The sequence below is a fragment of the Scyliorhinus torazame genome, chromosome 2 (genome assembly GCF_047496885.1).
Source record: "Scyliorhinus torazame isolate Kashiwa2021f chromosome 2, sScyTor2.1, whole genome shotgun sequence".
In the NCBI taxonomy this organism is placed as follows: Eukaryota; Metazoa; Chordata; class Chondrichthyes; order Carcharhiniformes; family Scyliorhinidae; genus Scyliorhinus; species Scyliorhinus torazame.
In genome coordinates, this window is record NC_092708.1 from 338,038,306 (window position 1) to 338,057,141 (window position 18,836).

Here is an 18,836-nt window from a genome sequence, read left to right on the forward strand (position 1 = left end):
CTCGGCGAATGGGGAGTTTGCGCGGGCCCCTAGCCAATGTGGATCAGAGAGCTGAATTGTCAAGGCCTTTTTCCATAGTGTTCTGTACCTGTTATCTAACTGCCTTCATCTTTCATCAGTAAATCCCTTTGTTTATTACTGGGAGCCGTCATTGTATGTCACAAGCCATCACACATGATTTTACAGAAGGGAATGCTAACAAACCACTTGGAGCAAATTGAAGGAGTGACAAATCGTTTGGGGAGGGAAAGTTCACAGGACAGTATTGATTTTGATTTTAGCAAAGTTCTTACGAAAGTATCATGTGGAAGACTGGTCCACAAGTAATAAACTGAATCAACAATTGAATGTGTAAGGAGGTGATTGGCATGAAAGGAAGTAACTAGTACGGCACTTCAGTGATCAGTGCTGAAAGCATTACTGTTTGTAATGTACATAAATTACCTTGGAATTGGGGATAGAGAAACGTTTTTGAGATTACATGAGATTGGGAAGGATTGCAAGCAAGCAATATGGAAGCTGATCAAGTATAGAAGAATCTGGATAGGTTAGGAAGCTGCGCTATTAAGTGACATGTTGTTTAATGTGGTAAATGCAAAGTCATGAGTTTGGGAAGGACCATAAGCAATTGCAATATGAACTAAGTAGTATTATTCTATAGGCCATGCAACAGGTGAAGGATCTGCGTGCAGGAGTAAAAAAAGTTGTTGAAGCTACCGGCACTGCTATAATGGAAGAGAGTAAATTGGATCTTGGGGTATATAACAAGACGAATAGAGCCCACGGGCTGGATTCTCCGTTCCCCGACGCTAAAATTGCGTTCGGCTTCCGGGCGGAAAATCCATTTTGTCGCCGAAATCGGGAGAGGCGCCGTTTTTTAAATTCTCCGGCCCCCTGAAAATCGGCGTACTCCTTGAGTATCCGAGTTTCCACCGCCTCAGGCCTTTGCCTGAGGTCCGCCCTGCGATGCCCCATTGCTGTCCGGCCGAATTCCCGATGGCGTGGATTACGTGTGCTCACACCGTCCTGGATCCTCGCGTGGCGGTTGCGGACTCGGTCTGGGGCCGCCACAGTCAGGGGAGGGCCGATCGCCGGGCAGGGGGGCTTCTTCGGGGCCAGGGGCAACGTGTGCGGGCGGTGCGGGACACTACTTTGGCGGTCCAGGTCCACGGGCAGGGCGCGGCCATTGCATGCCGCCGCCGTGCACATGTGCGGCCTCTGACCCGGAAGTGCTGGGAGCCGTATCGACAGCTGGAGCTGCGAGCTCTACACCGGCTCCCTGCTAGCCCCAGCAAAATGGGGAATCAGTGGCCTTTTGACACCAGTTTTCCTGACGTAAAAGGCCACACAATTTCTGACGGCGTGGGGCCGTAGTCTCCAAAACGGAGAATCCAGCCCCACGTCCCCAGAAGCGATTTTGAGTTCGAACCTAAAGTTTCCTCATGATTTCCCCTTAGAAAATTGTTTCATTTGAGTGAAATCAAATCAAATCAGGGCCGGCACAGAGGTTAGCACCGCTGCCTCACAGCGCCAGAGACCTGGGTTCAATTCCGACCTCGGGCGACTGTCTGTGTGGAGTTTGCACATTCTTCTTGTGGCTAAGTGGGTTTCCTCCGGGTGCTCCAGTTTCCTCCCACAGTCCAAAGATGTGCAGGGTAGGTGGATTGGACATGCAAAAATTGTCCCTCGGTGGGGTTATGGGATTGCAGTGGGGTGTGCCTCGGTTAGGGTGCTCTTTCAGAGGGTCGGTGCAGTCTGACTGGGCTGAATGGCCTCCTTCTGCACAGGAGGCATTCTATGATTCTATGAAATAATGCAGAAGATCACCGAATTTTAAGCATTTGTGAATTCCACCCATAACCACTTTCTTTCAGGTATCTGGGATCTGTTACATTATTTTGACAGTCCTTCCAACAGAACCAGTCACTTTCCAAAAGAAATGAACATAGACCTCCACCCCCCGGCAGAAAAGCATTTCCACACTTACATTTGTTCTGGATAATTCACTAGGTGGTGCTCAGACTCTCAGACACATGTGGGGCACGATTAACTGCCACATTGTACCCGGCGCGAATCTGGACATGCCAGTTAAATAGTGGGAAAGGCCCAAGATGTGCAGGCATCATTGGTCTTTCGAGGTGATGAGGGCCAACATGTGCCGTAGGAGACTACGTCTGAACAAAGAGAGTGCGGCACCTGTGCCATGTCTTCGTGGACTTGGCACCCTGTGGAGGAGGAGGACGCCTGACCCCGGCAGCCGTGAAGACCACCGGCGGCCTGAACGTTTATGCCACCAGTTCATTCCAGAGCTCGAACGGGGACTTGTGTGGCATTTCCCAAGCTACAGGCCACAAGTGCATCCGTGAGGTCACCGATGCCCTGTATGTCCAGCCATCAGACTACATCCACTTTGAGCTGGACCAGGCCCACCATGATGCCCGAGGAGCAACATTCTCCGTCGTCGTCGGGGTGCCTGAGGTCAGGAGGTAATTGATGGCAAACATGTTGCGTTGCGCGCACGGGGGCATCAGGGAGTGTCCTTCAATAACAAGAGGGGGTTCCACTCCCTGAACATTCAACTCATATGCATGTATGACAGGTACATCCTGGGACACTCGGTGATCCCCGGCATCTTCGAGGACCCCAGGATGACGAGTTGGCTCCTGGGGGAAAAGGAGTAGCCTCTGAGCTCCTGGCTGATGTTGCCAGTACGGAGGCTGGAGACTGAGGCGGAGACCTGATATAACGAGACCTCCAGAGGCCCTCCAGAGGGTCTCGCGCTTTGTGGTGATCTGCTGTGCCCTCCACAACCTGGCACAGCAGCGGGGCAACATGTTGGAGGGAGAGGAGGAGGGACTCACCTAAGGAGGAGGAGACGGACCAGGAGGCGATGAAGAAGAGCCTGAAAAGGAGATCAATCTCCTTGATCCTACGAGGCCTAGTGTTAGTCTAGGTGTGTCCGCAGGATGCACATCAGAGGTGGAGGCAGCCTGCTCCTTACCACACCCTGTGGCCTTTGATGCAGTTGGCGGACGTCCTCTGGAGGGCCTGGAGCAGGAGGGACCCGGCGACTTACCGATGTCGCTAGCATTGCCGTGCCACCCTGTTCTGCCCAATTCCGTTGAGATACGCCAACGGGAGGTGAATCAGTGGAACTGGAGACTGCCGTCGTCTCCTTGGTGGCAGGCCCCCGGTTGGCCCCCAACATCCTGCTCCCTGGCGGTCCTCGTGGGGCCCTGGGGGTCTTGATGAGAGGCAGGTGGAGTGAGCTCTAGGGGCCTCAGCGATATCTGGATCTGCCGGTCCTAGCACCGCCCCATTGTCTCCACCATGGTGTCAATGCCCTCGGCAATGCTCCTCTGGGACTCAGACACGCTCTGCAGTGCCTCACCCTAGTCCATCTATGTCGGCGACATGCCCCACAGCATCTGGGACACCCCCCTCAGTGGCTGCGACAAGCACAGGAGTGCCTCGGCAATATCCACCTGCTTCTGGGACATGTCCCTCATCGACTGGGATATGATGTCGAGGCCCTCAGCTGTGGTGATCACAGACTGAGCCATGCCTTGGAAACCAGCATTCAAGACACTGACCTCGTGCTCCAGGCTTTCCACTGCGGTCGCCACCCTTGCAGTGTTGGCACCAGTGCCACACACTACCGGCATCATCTTCTGCCTTTGGGACTCCTCCAATCGGCTATGGATCTGGGTGAAACCCCCTCCCGAATCTCACGACTATGACCTAGCACCTGCATCAGCTCTGGGCTAACCTTGTCCAGAGGCTCGGTTCAGCTGAGTCCTGGGATCCAGCAGACAGACTACTGACTCCCTTGGATGTTTCTGTTTTCACCTGATGTGCATCAGCAACTGTGTGGTGCTCACCAGAATTGTGGCTCAGTAGCCTGCCCATTAATGTCGCCCACTGAGATGTGTGTCTCTGTGCTGGTGGAAATCCGGGTGATTGCTGTAATGCACCACCGGTGGTCTCATCAGACCTCTTCTTTGAGGTGGGGGGGGGGGGGGGGGGAATAACACTGGATGGCCAGGCTCCATCTGGTGGAGATCCTGTAAGAGAATGGACATGTGGTCAATGAGAGGGAAGGATCATTTTGTCTGACATGAACAACCCGCTTGAGACAGGTGATCTGGGTAGTGGATTCTCACCTCTGCAGAGCAGGCCAACCTCGATGTTGGTGACTGCTCCCTCCCCGGTCAACCTGCGATCTCCAAAACTCGTTCCTCATAGGGGGTAAGGACTCTGATCTCTGGTACTCCGGCGCCTGTCATGGCCTTCTCACGCCTATTATGGGCCAACTTATCCTGAGGGGACAAAGAGAGCTGAATACTTGATGGATCGGGGGGGGGGGGGTGGTCTATGGCAGTTGGCATATGTGGGCACCGCAACTGGACATGAAGCGGTTGTGCTGGTGGGTGCCAGGGGGCGCTGAGGAACAAGCATGAAGATCGGATGTGGGGAAGGTGCAAGGTGTCAGCCAATGGCTTGTGGGGGGGGGAGGGGTTTGGGAATTTGAGGGGTGGCAGGCAGAACTGATGCCTAGAGAGAGGTGGTAACGTACCCTTGTAGCTCGGTAGAGGTCGTTAATCTTCTTCCAACATTGAATGGCGGACCTCCTAGTCATGCTGCCCAAACTGACAGCTGCTGTCACTGCCTCCCAGACGCTACTGGTGACACTGCTGTTGACCCCCCCGACCTCCTCAGGGGAACAGCATGCCCGGTCTCTCACACACGGCGTCCAGAAGCCAGGCCAGGTCAGCATCCCCAAAGCGAGGAGCAGGTTTACGCGCTGCCGTGCTTGTGTGCTGACTGGAATGAGTGGCGAGGGAGTGTTTAACAGCAGCTCCCTCTCGTTTTCTGCGAGAAGCTCAGGTGCCCGTCTGGAGAATCAGATGGCGCAACAGCCAGTAATGGCGGGAAGCTCGTGGGGTCGAATTTCCGGCACTAAGTTCTGTTAAATACGGGCCGCGATCTTGCCAGTGCGGCCATCGGGAAATACCCCACCAATCGCGCCTGAAATGACACTTAGAGCATTCTCCATTAAATCACGCTCATAGTTATATTAATCTGGAACTAATCACCAAATCAGCTGTTAAATTAAGCCACAGGTCTTCGTTGCTGCAGACAGTAAATTCATTGCAGTGTTAATGTAAGTCTACTTGTGACAATAAAGATTATTTTTCTTATTATTAATTCACTTAAACAGCTTATTGGTGATCTCCAGCCTCACCCTAATCACCCCCAAAGTTTTTCCCCAATGCACAGCCATACGTCAACTGCTAGAATACTCTCTGCTCACCTGGGTGAGTGCAACAGTATTCAAGAAGCTCAACACCATCCAGAACAAAGCTACCTTTGGGAGGGTGAACAGCCAGCTGTCGTCGTACATATAGGCACCAATGATATGGGTAAAAAACGGGATGAGGTCCTACATGCTGAATTTAGGGAGTTAGGACATAAACTAAAACGAAGGACCTCAAAGGTAGTAATCACAGGATTGTTACCAGTTCCACGTGCTAGTCAGAGTAGGAATGACAGGACAGACAGGATGAATGTGTGGTTTGAGAGATGGTGCAGGAGGGAGAGATTCAGATTTTTGGGACATTGGAACCGGTTCTGGGAGAGTTGGGAGCATTTCAAATCGGACGGTTAACACCTGGGCAGGACTGGAACCAATGTCCTAGAGGGGAGATATGCTAGCGATGTTGGGGAGAGTTTAAACTTCTGTGGCAGGGCGATGGGAACCAATGCAGGAAGTCAGAGGGTAGTAAAGAGGGGACAGAAACAAAAGCTAGGAAGGAGAAAAGTGAAAGGCAGAGGAACAGATTAAACTGCCTAGTATGGCAGGGGGGTGGGAACCAGAGCAGTAGGTCAGCGGGAGAAATGACTGAGGGAGAGCTACAGACTAAGGACAGTAAGATTAAGAGGAAGAGCTGGCAGGGAGTGGCTGATCAATGCAGCGGGGCTGGTGGGCTGAAGTGCATTAGTTTCAATGCGAGGAGTATTTCAGGTAAGACAGATGAACTTAGAGCTTGGATTAGTACATGGAATTATGATGTTGTTGCTATTACAGAAACTTGGTTGAAAGAGGGACAGCATTGACAACTAAACATTCCAGGATTTAGGCAGGATAGAGGGGTATGCAAAAGGGGCGGGAGAGTTGCATTATTGGTTAAGGAGAATATCACAGCTGTGCTGAGGGAGGTCACCTTGGAGGGTTCAGGCAGCGAGGCAATCTGGGTAGAGCTCAGGAATAGGAAGGTGCTGTCATAATGTTGGGGGTTTACTACAGACCTCCTAACAGCCAGCGGGAGATAAAGGAGCAGATATGCAGACAGATCTTGGAAAGGTGCATAAACAATAGGGTTGTCGTGGTGAGCGATTTTAACTTTCCCTACATTGACTGGGACACACTTACTGCTCGAGGCATGGATGGAGCAGAATTTGTAAGGAGCATCCAGGAGGGTTTCTTGAAACAATATGTAAAAAGCCCAGCTTGGGAAGGGGCCATATTAGACCTGGCGCTGGGAAATGAGGCCGGCCAGGTGATCGAAGTTTCAATAGGAGATCATTTGGGGAACAGAGATCATAATTATGTAAGTTCCAAGCTGCTTATAGCAAAGGATGAGTGGTCCTCAGGTAAAGGTGTTAGACTGGGGGAAGGCTAATTACAACAGTAATAGGCAGGATCTGGAGAGTGTTGACTGGGCGAGACTGTTTGAGGGAAGATCAATATCCGGCATGTGGGAGGCTTTCAAATGTCAGTTGATTAGAATTCAGGACCAGCATGTACCTGTGAGGATGAAAGATATGGGTGGGAAGTATAAGGAACCCTGGATAACAGGGGATTTTATGAATCTTGTCAAAAAGAAAAAGGAAGCATTTGTGGTCTAAAAGGCTTAGGACAGATGAAGCCCTTGAAGAATATAAGGCAAGTAGGAAGTAACTTAAGGTGGGGGTTTGGGAAGGCTAAAAGGGGTCATGAAATGTAATTGGCAAACAGGATTAAGGAAAATCCTAAAGCGTTTTATACATATGTAAGGAGCAAGAGGGTAGCCAGAGAAAGGGTTGGTCCATTCAAGGATATTGGAGGGAATCTATGTATGGAACCAGAGGAAATTGAAGAAATGCTTAATGAATACTTGCCTCAGTATTCACCAAACAGAAGGACTTGGTGGATGAGGAGTATAGGGTAGAGTGTGTCGATATTCTGAGTCATGTTGATATTAATAAAGAGGTGTTGAGCATCTTAAAAAACATTAAAGTAGATAAGTCCCCAGAGCCTGATGGGATCTACCCCAGAATACTGCGGGAGACAAGGGAGGAAATTGCTGGGGCCTTGACAGTAATCTTTGTATTCTCATTGGCTACATGTGAAGTTCCAGAGGACTGGAGAGTAGCCAACGTTGTCCCATTGTTTAAGAAGGACAGCAGGGATAATCAGGGAAATTATAGGCCAGTGAGCCTTATGTCAGTGGTAGGGAAACTATTGGAAAATTTCTTAGAGATAGGGGGCTGGATTCTCTGCCCCGCCATGCCACATTTCTGCCCTGACCCACCAGCAGGATTCACCGTTAACGTCAGCTGGTCAATGGGCTTTCCCATTGTGGGGCAGCCCCACGCCGTCAGGAAACCCCCGGGTGCTTGCAAAACGGAGAATCATGCCGGCGGAGAACCCTGCCCAGGATTTACTCACGTTTGGAAACAAATGGTCTTCTTAGTGATGGACAGCATGTGTTTGCGAAGGGAAGGTCGTGCCTCACTAATTTGATCGAGTTTTTTGAGGAAGTGACAAAGGTGATAGATGAGGGAAAGGCAGTAGATGTTGTATACATGGACTTCAGTGAAGCCTTTGACAAGGTACCTCATGGTTGGTAGACTGGTACAAAAGGTGAAATCACATAGGATCAGAGGAGAGCTGGCAAGTTAGATACAGAACTGTCTTGAGCACAGAAGACAGAGGGTAGCAGTAGAAGGGTGCTTTTATGAATGGAAGGCTGTGACTAGCGGCATTCCACAGGGATCAGTTCTGGGGCCTTTGTTGTTCGTGGTGTTTATAAATGATTTGGGAGAAAATGTAGCTGATCTGATTAGTAATTTCTCAGACGGCACAAAAATTGATGGAGTTGCGGACAGTGAAGAAGATTGTCAGAGGATACAGCAGGATATAAACTGGTTGGAGTCTTGGGCGGAGAAATGGCAGATGGAGTTTAATCCGGACAAGTGTGAGGTACTTTGGAAGGTCCAATGCATGTAGGAATTACACAATAAATGGTAGAATGTTTGTGAGTACTGACAGGCAGAGAGATCTGGGCATGCATGTCCACTGATCACAAAGTGGCAGTGCAAGTGGATAAGGTGGTCAAGAAGACATATACATGTTGGCCTTCATCGGTTGGGGCATTAAATATAAAAATTGGCAAGTCATATTGCAGCTGTACAGGATCTTAGTTAGGCCTCATTTGGAATATTGTGTACAATTCTGGTCACCACACTACCAGAAGGATGTGGATGCTTTGGAGAGGGTACAGAAGCGGTTTACTAGGATGTTGCCTGGTATGGAGGGCATCAGCTATGAGGAGAGGTTAGATAAACACGGTCTGTTCTCACTGGAACGACGATGGTTGAGAGGTCTACAAGATTATGAGTGGCATGGACAGACTGGATAGTCAGATGCTCTTTCCTAGGGTAGGAGAGTCAAGTACTAGGGGACATAGGTTTAAAGTGCGTGGGGAAAAGTTTAGAACAGATGTGCAAGGCAGGTTTTTTACACAGAGGGTGGTAAATATATGGAATGCGCTGCCTGGGGAGGTGGTGGGAGCAGGTACGATAGTGGCAATTGAGGGACATCTAGACAAATATATGAGTAAGGTGGGAATGGAAGGATACAGACTTCGTAAGTGCAGACGGTTTTAGTTTAGGCAGGTACCATGGTTGGTGTAGGCCTGGAGGGCTGAAGGGCCTGTTCCTGTGCTGTATTGTTCTTCGTTCTTTGTGACTGACACTCCATTCATCACCTTAAATATTAATTCACTCTACAGCAGTCGACATTGTGCTTCCAGGCTATGCCTAAGTAGAAGTTGCACTGCAGCAACTCATCAAAGGTAATCTCCCAAGCCTACAGCCTCTGTCACAGAAAAGGGCAACAAATGCATGGGGACATCAACACAGGTACCCTTTCAAGTCGCAGATCATCCTGAGATGGAAATATGTTGCTATTCCTTCATCGTTGCTGGATCAAAATCCTAAAAGTCCCTCCATAACACCACTGTGGGTGTACATTCTCCACACAGCTAGCAGTGTTTCAAAGAGGCAGCTCACCACCACCTATTTCAGAGCAATTAGGAATTGGCAATAAATGTTTGCCCGGCAGACTCCGCTCACATCCCATGAATGAATTGAAAAACCATCCTAGGCCCCATTGGCCCTGTACCAGTCACACATTAGGTATTCTTGATTACACTGCTTCACCCAGAGGGGGAGTGAGCATCTCGAACGAGCTGCCAGAGGCAGGTACAATTTTTTCCTTTAAAATACAGTTAGCCAGTTACATGGGAAGGGTGGGTATGGAGGGATATGGGTCAAATGCGGGCAAGTGGGACTAGCTTAGTGATAGAAACTGGGCGGCATGGACAAGCTGGGCTGAAGGGCCTGTTTCCATGCCGTAAACATCTATGACTCTATCTATGACTCTATGACCTAAGCAAATCAAGAGGCGTATTCTGGGCATAATTTTCCAATTGTGTCCCGAACAGAAACTTCAGACTGAGAAGAGAAGGTTTGGACATGATGTTACAGGAATAGACAACATTATAATGAGAACGGACAAGACAAATTGTGTTTAACATAGTCACAGATGATCTGCAGAATATAGGGTTAGTGGGCAATTTTACTCTTCTGTAGATTGCAAGAATCAAATTGGCAATTAAAGGAAGCCTTGAGGATGAGTTCACAGATTGTATTTGGGACAGTTTCCTAGAACAATGCGCTCTGGAACTAACCAGGAAGCCGGCTATTAATTAATGGCCTAATAAAGAATTCACAAGACAAGAGTAATAATAGCATGATGAAATTTCACATTCATTTGAGTTTCAGACACCAGTCTCAGGCTGGTGTCTTATACTGTAATAAAGGCAATTACAAAGGATTGAAAACAGAATTGGCAACAGGACTGGGAAAATAGGTTGATAGGTGAAAAAGAGTTGCACACATTTAAGGGGATATTCCATAACTTTAAACAAAGATAAATTTAAAACAATCACTATCACTCGAGTAAAAGTGTGAGGAAAACAAATGGAACTGATGGCTGACAAGTTCCCTGGACCAGACGGCCTGCATCTTAGGTCCTTAAAGAATTGGCTACAGACATTGGCTACTGGAACCATTGGTTGCAATCTTCCAAAATGGCCTAGATTCTGAAAAGGTCCCAAATTGAAAAACCATGAATGTTCCATCTTTATTCGAGAACAAGGGAGACAGAAAGCAGGAAACCATAGGCCAGCTAGCCTAATGTCATCTGTCATTGGGAAAATGCTGGAATCTGTTATTAATAAAGTAGTAGCAGGACATGTTGAAAACCAGAATGCTATCCCATCAGAGATAACATGATTTTGTGAAAAGGAAATTTTGTTTGCAATTTTATTGGATTTTTTGGAGGCAGTTATAAGCAAGGTGAATAAAGGGGGAAAAGTAGATGTAGTGTATTTGGATTTCCAAAAGGTATTTGATAAGATGCCACAGAAAAGGTTACTATACAGGATAAGAACTTAGGGTGTTGGGAATAAAATATTGGCATGGATAGAAGTTTGAATTACTGACAGGAAACAGAGGCCAGAATTTTACATTGATTGAACGGGCGAGCGTCCAACTTGGAAGCGTGTGAGGAGCCACGATAAGACTCATACCCGCATTCCAACATTGCACTCACATGCAAAGTTATGGTTGGTGGGTGCAAGTTGGGAATCTGAAGCATGCAATCTGACAATTAAGCGGGTAATTAAGCCCATTAAGAAGGAAATTGGTGGCGAATTTACATGACCTGTCCACTTTGACGGTTGGCAGACGGGCCGATCGGCCAGGCAACCCTCACGTTTACACAACAAACACATTCCGGGGTAGGATAAAACATCCGGGGTGATATAAAATAAAAGAAAACATTTGAGGGATGAAGTATCATGAGATTTGCTGTCAGATGCTTGAATTTGCAGTGAAGACACAGCTTGTGGTGAATGTATTCACCTAAGTATGAACTGTCTGTATAGTGCTGTGACCTATGACCTGGAAATGATAATACGGTCTACTTCCAGGTACTGTACTGGAACCCCGGTGGGCTCCGCCTCTGGCTCCGCCCTCACCGGGGGATATATAGACCGGCTACCTGTGGGTGGCACTCATTTGTACAACAGATACTGGCAGGCGAGTTCTTGGATCATAAAGCCTAGCATTCACTCGTTCTCACGGTCTCGCAGTGAATTGACGGTATAACACATCTATAGCGTTTATTTGAGCTAATTTCATTCAAACAGTACTGTAGCTCCCGTGAGGCAGCTCCACAGCAACTCTCAGCCTTCAGGAAGTTTGCTGCAAAAACCCACCTTCACTTCACCCTGCGTCCACCATCTCCCCCCCCCCCCCCCCCACCCCATCAATGAGCCTTTCTGAGCATGCGTTTCATGCTGACTGCCGGTTAATTGGTGAGGCAGTGTGAAAGCATGGCTGCCATCCACTGCAGCCAGAAGCGCACATCTCGTCTGCTTCAGGGCCCGCCAGAGGGTCAGGGTAAATGGTCATTTCCAGGTAGGCAGATTGTAACCAATAGGGTGCCACAGGAAACATTGCTAGGGCCTCAACTACTCACAATCTACATTAATAATGTGGACTGAGTGAAAGATAGGATAGGTAGGAAAGCAAATTATGAGGCAGACAGAAAAGCATCAGCAAACAGGGTATAGATAAGTTAAGTGACTCGGCAAACATTTGGGAGACCTACAGGGTGGGAATCTTTGTCTTCCCCGTGCTCCTTGCGGAGGACGAGCACCCCTGTTAGGGGCAGGGTATCTCAATTACCCGGTGTATATAAGGGGCAGTAAGGCACTGACCAGTAGGAACCCAGTAAGAGTCTACCGGGAAATGTATATATATATATCATTTGTAAATAAAAGTTTGTTCATATTTTTACTTGGGATGGACTCCCCGTGTCCTTATTAAAGGTGTATAATGTGGGAAAATGCAAGGTTATCTGTCTTGGTGTGAAGAATAAAAAACCGGAATGTTATTTAATTGGTCAGAGTCTGCTGTACAGAGGAATCTGCGTGTCCACACACAGCAATCACAAAAAGCTAGCATTTAGTCACAGCAAGTACTTAGGGAGGGAAATGGAAGGTTGGCGTTTAAATATAAAAGTTTGGAAGTCTTGCTACAACTGCACAGGACATTGGTGAGATCAAACCTGGAGTACTATGCATAGTAAGGCCCATTTTAAGTCATTCCACTTTAACATTTGTCAGTTAATGGATAATGTATTCATGCTTAATGTTGGGTGTTTTATTGGAACATGGTCTGTGTGGAGTCTGCACGTCCTCCACGTGTCTGCGTGGGTTTCCTCCGGGTGCTCCGGTTTCCTCCCGCAATCCAAAGACGTGCTGGTTAGGTGGATTGGCCATGATAAATTGCCCTTAGTCTCCAAAAAGCTTAGGTGGGGTTACTGGGTTATGGGGATAGGGAGAAGGTATGGGCTTAAGTAGGGTGCTTTCTCGAAGGGCCAGTGCAGACTTGATGGGCCGAATGGCCTCCTTCCGCACTGTAAATTCTATGATTCTATGATTGCTTCAGGGTCCAACATAGGGATCCGTGATCCAATCAATGCCATTTTGAAATGGCCTTTCCCACACCCCGACCCATTCCTCTTTCCAGACCCCCCTCCCCCTGATCCTTCGTAGTTGCTGCCGACTATTTCTCTCACCACTCGTCTGACTTGTGACCTCTCAAATTTACCAATCCTCCCAGATGCCACCAATGCTGCTTGTTCAACCTCTCGCCCGCCACACGTCCTGCTCCAAAACTCTCCCTTTCGTTGATTCCCCTGGCTCTCCGACCCTGCTGCGTCCAACCCTTCCTCTCATTGATCTTCCCTCTCACTCCCTCTTCGGCTTGCGGTTTGCATCCATAACCCTGCAGCTCGAAGCTGTTCTCATTCCGAAGCTGGTCTGCCCACCTCTCACCGCTCATCTCCCAAGCACTCGCTCATAGTGAGGGTTCAGAAGAGGGACATGATGAGTGGGAGAGGTGTGGAGCAGGAGGTTCAGTGAGATGAAGCAACGAGGAAGAGGGTTGGTGAGAGGGAGGGTGGGGAAGACGGAGGGTCAAGGAGCAATAAGTGTGGCAAGCAGTAGGTTTGGTGAACACAATCGGTAGAAACTGGGAGGGTTAAGGGGCAGGAGAGCCAGAGAGCCAGAGGGTTGGCAAGCAGGAGAGGTGACGAGTAGAAGTAGAAAGAGATAGATTATTTATTTTATATTTTTAAATTTCTTTAATCTTAAATGCTATGTCGTGTGCAAAATTAGGAATTTAGCAACTTAGCGTATAATATGTTAACATATTTGCGGATGAGAAAGGTCCTGCAGAACCTAACCGCAACTTTTACATCTGTTGTGAGATCCAGACTTACCTTGTCATGAAGAGACTGGGAACACAACTCCCAGCATGCCTCAGGTGTTGTTGCACATGTGCGAATGAAGAGCAGGCTGCCTATGCAGAGCACAGCGTTTTGGAGTTCTCAGAGTGCCTGCATGAAGAGAGAAAAAGGAAACGGTACAAATATCTAGCCCTGTGACCCAGAAGTGAGGCACCACAAGCAGAGAAGGGGACAGGGACAAGTAGAAAGAGGAGCAGATAAAGAGGCTCATCTGTAAAAGGTCTGCGGTCAGCATGTTTTATGTGAAAAGGCTCAAGAGAAGCGATGACGAGCAAAGAGAACTTGGGAGAATCTCTCAAGATCTAAGAGGTGGAGATGCGGGCGTTGGACTGGGGTGAGCACAGGAAGAAGTCTTACAACACCAGGTTAAAGTCCACCAGGTTTGTTTCGAATCGCTAGCTTTCGTAGCACTGCACCTTCCTCAGGTGAATAAAGAGGTGGATTCCAGAAACATTTATATAGACAAAGTAGAGGCAGCACAGTTGCCTTGTGGATAGCACAATTGCTTCACAGCTCCAGGGTCCCAGGTTCGATTCCGGCTTGGGTCACTGTGCGGAGTCTGCACATACTCCCCGTGTGTGCGTGGGTTTCCTCCGGGTGCTCCGGTTTCCTCCCACAGTCCAAAGATGTGCAGGTTAGGTGGATTGGCCATGATAAATTGCCCTTAGTGTCCAAAATTGCCCTTAGCGTTGGGTGGGGTTGCTGGGTTATGGGGATGGGGTGGCAGTGTTGACCTTGGGTAGGGTGCTCTTTCCAAGAGCCGGTGCAGAATCGATGGGCCGAATGGCCTCCTTCTGCACTGTAAATTCTATCTATGAAAGTCCAAGATGCAATATAATACTTTGAATGCGAGTCTTTGCAGGTAATTAAGTCGCTACAGGTCCAGATGGAGCAGGTTAAAGAGGTGTGAATTGTCTCAAGCCAGGACAGTTGGTAGGATTTCGCAAACCCAGGCCAGATTATGGGGGTGGTGAATGTAATGCGACATGAATCCAAGGTCCCGGTTGAGGCCGTACTCATGTGTGCGGAACTTGACTATAAGTTTCTGCACGGCGATTTTGCGTTGTCGCGCGTCCTGAAGGCCGCCTTGGAGAACGCCGACCCGAAGATCAGAGGCTGAATGCCCTTGACTGCTCAAGTGTTCCCAGACTGGAAGGGAACATTCCTGCTGGCGATTGTCACACGATGTCCGTTCATCCGTTGTCGCAGCATCTGCATGGTCTCGCCAATGTACCACGCTTCGGGACATTCTTTCTTGCAGCGTATGCGGTAGACAACGTTGGCCGAATCGCACAAGTGTGTACCGCGTACCTGGTGGGTGGTGTTCTCACGTGTAATAGTGGTATCCATGTCGATGATCTGGCACGTGTTGCAGAGATTGCCATTGCAGGGTTGTGTGGTGTCGTGGTCCCGAAGCGTGGTACATTGGCGAGACCATGCAGACGCTGCGACAACGAATGAACGGACATCGCGCGATAATCACCAGGCAGGAATGTTCCCTTCCAGTCGGGGAACACTTCAGCAGTCAAGGGCATTCAGCCTCTGATCTCCGGGTAAGCGTTCTCCAAGACGGCCTTCAGGACGCGCGACAACGCAGAATCGCCGAGCAGAAGCTTATAGCCAAGTTCCGCACACATGAGTGCGGCCTCAACCGGGACCTGGGATTCATGTCGCACTACATTCATCCCCCACCATCTGGCCTGCGAAATCCTACCAACTGTCCTGGCTTGACACAATTCACACCTCTTTACCCTGAGGATACCCCATCTCTGGATCTGTAAAGATTTAATCACCTGCTAATGCTCGCATTCCAAGCATTGTCTGGCATCTTTGAATCTGTCTATATATATGTTTCTGGAACATACCTCTTCATTCACCTGAGGAAGGAGCAGCGCTCCGAAAGCTAGTGACATCGAAACAAACCTGTTGGACTTTAACCTGGTGTTGTAAGACTTCTTACCTATGTACACAGGAAGGTGTCGCTAGTGCAGATGTAGGGCAGATGAAACGGTAAAAAACAATATTTACAGAGGTCAAAACGATAAGGTAACACAGTTGTGCAAAAGTTCAGTCTATAAGTTTAGTCTCTGCGGCGGGTGACGAATTCTGGTTGATCGCCTCAAGGGTGGATCAGGGGTCGCCTGCACTTGGATAGGCGGGACCGCCGCCAATGCGGTTGTCGCAGAGGTCGGCAGGATTGCTGGTAGATCGGTGGCCTTGTGGTAGGGCACATCCGGAGGAAGCATTGTGTGAGGCGGGACAACGTGGTTAGGTGGCGGGCGTGGAACTCTGCGCAGCGCCCGTCTGTTGCATCGTAGGAAGGAGCCATCACCCATGCGGACGAGGAACGATCTCGGGGCCACTTGCTTGACCACCACAGCTGTGGCGGATCAGCCGCCGTCAGGCAACTGCACACGAACATGATCAGTTGGGACCAGCTCGGGGAGATCCGTGGCATGAGCGTCGTATGCTGATTTCTGTTGGGCCCGAGACTGCTGCATCTTTTGTATGACCGTGAGGTGGTCAAGGTCTGGAACATGGATGGCTGGAACCGTGGTTCGCAGAGTGCGATTCATGAGCATCTGCGCAGAAGACAACCCAGTGGACAGCGGGGATGCTCTGTATGCCAGCAGCGCCAAGTTGAAGTTGGAGCCTGAGTCTGCAGCCTTGCATAGTAATCTCTTGACGATTTGGACCCCTTTTTTGGCCTTCCCGTTTGACTGCGGGTAGTGGGGGCTGGAGGTCATGTGACAAAAGTTGTATAGGCGGGCAAAATCAGACCATTCCTGGCTCTAAAAACAGGGACCGTTGTCACTCATCACCGTGAGCGGTATCCCATGCCTGGCAAAGGTTTCTTTGCATGCTTTAATCACCGCCTTCAACGTGAGGTCAGACAGTTTCACCACTTCTGGGTAATTGGAGAAGTAGTTGACCAGGAGGACATAGTCACGCCCCTTGGCATGGAAAAGGTCGACACCGACTTTGAACCATGGGGAGGTCACCATCTCATGTTGCTGCAGAGTTTCTTTGGGTTGAGCTGGCTGAAATTTCTGACATGTGGGGCAGTTGAGGACCGTGTTGGCAACCTCCTGGGCTGGTGCCCGGCCAATAGACTGCCTCTTGAGCTCTGCGTCGACATTTCTCGACCCGCAGGTGACCCTCATGGAGTTGGCCTAGCACCATAGCACGCATGCTCTGCGGAATCACAATCCTATCGAGCTTCATGAGGATGCCGTCCACCACCGTCAGTCATTCCTTCTCAATCTGAGCGTACCATTGCTCAGTGGACGTCATGGCTCTGGAGGCATATGTAACTGGGGCCCATGAGGAGGAGTCATCCCGTTGGAGGAGCACCGCCCCAATACCATCCTGGCTCGCGTCTGTGGATATTTTGGTCTCTTTGGTAGGATCGAAGAACGCCAGAACCGGGGCTGTGGTGAGTTTTGCCCTCAGCTCACGCCATTCGTTCTCATGAGCGGACAGCCACTGGAATTTCGTCGACTTTTTGACGAGATGGCGGAGGGCTGTGGTGTGTGCCGTCATGTTGGGACTGAACTTCCCGAGGAAGTTGACCATTCCTAGAAAGCGGGGGACTGCCTTCTTGTCCTCTGGGGTCTTCATGGCGTTGATCGCTGAAACCTTGTCAGCATCTGGCCGCATGCCTTGCTGCGAGATGTGGTCACCAAGGAATTTGATTTCTGATTGACCGAACGAGCACTTGGCTCTGTTGAGTCAGAGGCCATGCTCATGGATTCTGTGGAATACCTGCTTGAGGCGATCGATGTGTTCTTGAGGAGTTGTGGACCAGATTATGACATCGTCAACATACACGCGCACCCTCTCGATACCCTCCATCATCTGTCCATGATACGGTGAAATACCTCTGAGGCAGAGATGATGCTAAAAGGCATCCGGTTGTAGCAGTAGCGACCGAACGGGGTATTGAATGTGCCCAGCTTGCGACTGGATGCATCCAGCTGTATTTGCCATAACCCCTTGGAGGCGTCCAGCTTCGTAAAGAGTTTGGCATGAGCATCTCGCTGGTCAACTCCTCTCGTTTTGGTATCGGGTAATGTTCCCTCATGATGTTGCGGTTTAAATCCTTGGGGTCGATGAAGATTCGAAGCTCCCCTGACGATTCTTGACGCAGACCATGGAGCTGAACCAGTCCGTGGGTTCTGTGACCTTTGATAAGATGCCCTGGTCCTGGACATTCTGTAACTACTGCTTGAGGCGGTTCTTGAGGGGTGCTGGCACCCGACGTGGTGCGTGGATCATAGGGGTGGCGTTTGGTTAGAGCAGGATTTTTTATCGGTAGGGGAGTGTGCCCATTCTGTCGAACACGCTGTGGTACTGCGTGGTGATGTCATCAATTTCAGCCTGGAAGTTCTCATCAGGTGAGGCCGTCGCCTGTGAGGATGACATGGTGTGGACTCGCTGAACCAAGTTCAGGAGTTTGCAGGCCCGGGCACCGAGCAGGGATGCTCTGTCAGGTGCCACGATCTCAAATCGCAGTGTCGCTTTAAATGACTTATTGGAAACTCCGAGTTGGCATGAGCCACTGGCAGCTATGGCATTGCCATTGTGGTCAAGGAGCTGGCAGGCTGGTGGAAGAATGCTTGGTCTGACGCGGATGATGTCGAGATCGAATTTGGAGATGAGGTTCGCCTATGCGCCCGTGTCCAGTTTGAACCGGATGCGAGCCTTGTTGACTGTGAGAACAGCACACCACTCGTCGTCGGGGTCCACGCTGAGGATCGGGAGGTGCTTCGCTGTCTTGGAGAAAGGCAGCGCATATTTCGTAGTGATGCCCACTCGGTATGGAGATTTGAGGCACGCAGCATTAGGATCTGTTGGGCTGTCGGGGTCTGAGTTTGGCATGGCCTGCTGTATTGAACGGACGCTTCTGTGCCGCGGCTGGGATCGCTGGATGCTGGGCAGTGGAGCAAAGGGCTGCGTAGTGGCCAAGCTTGCCACACTGTAGACACCGTCGTGATTTTGTCGGACATTGCCGCTTTAAATGGGCGGAGCCACAATTCGTCATGATGCCAACGTCAGCGCGTTCCGTGCGCCATCGCGCATGCACAGTGCGGTCGAACGACGTACGCACCTGCACAGTCTGGTCGTT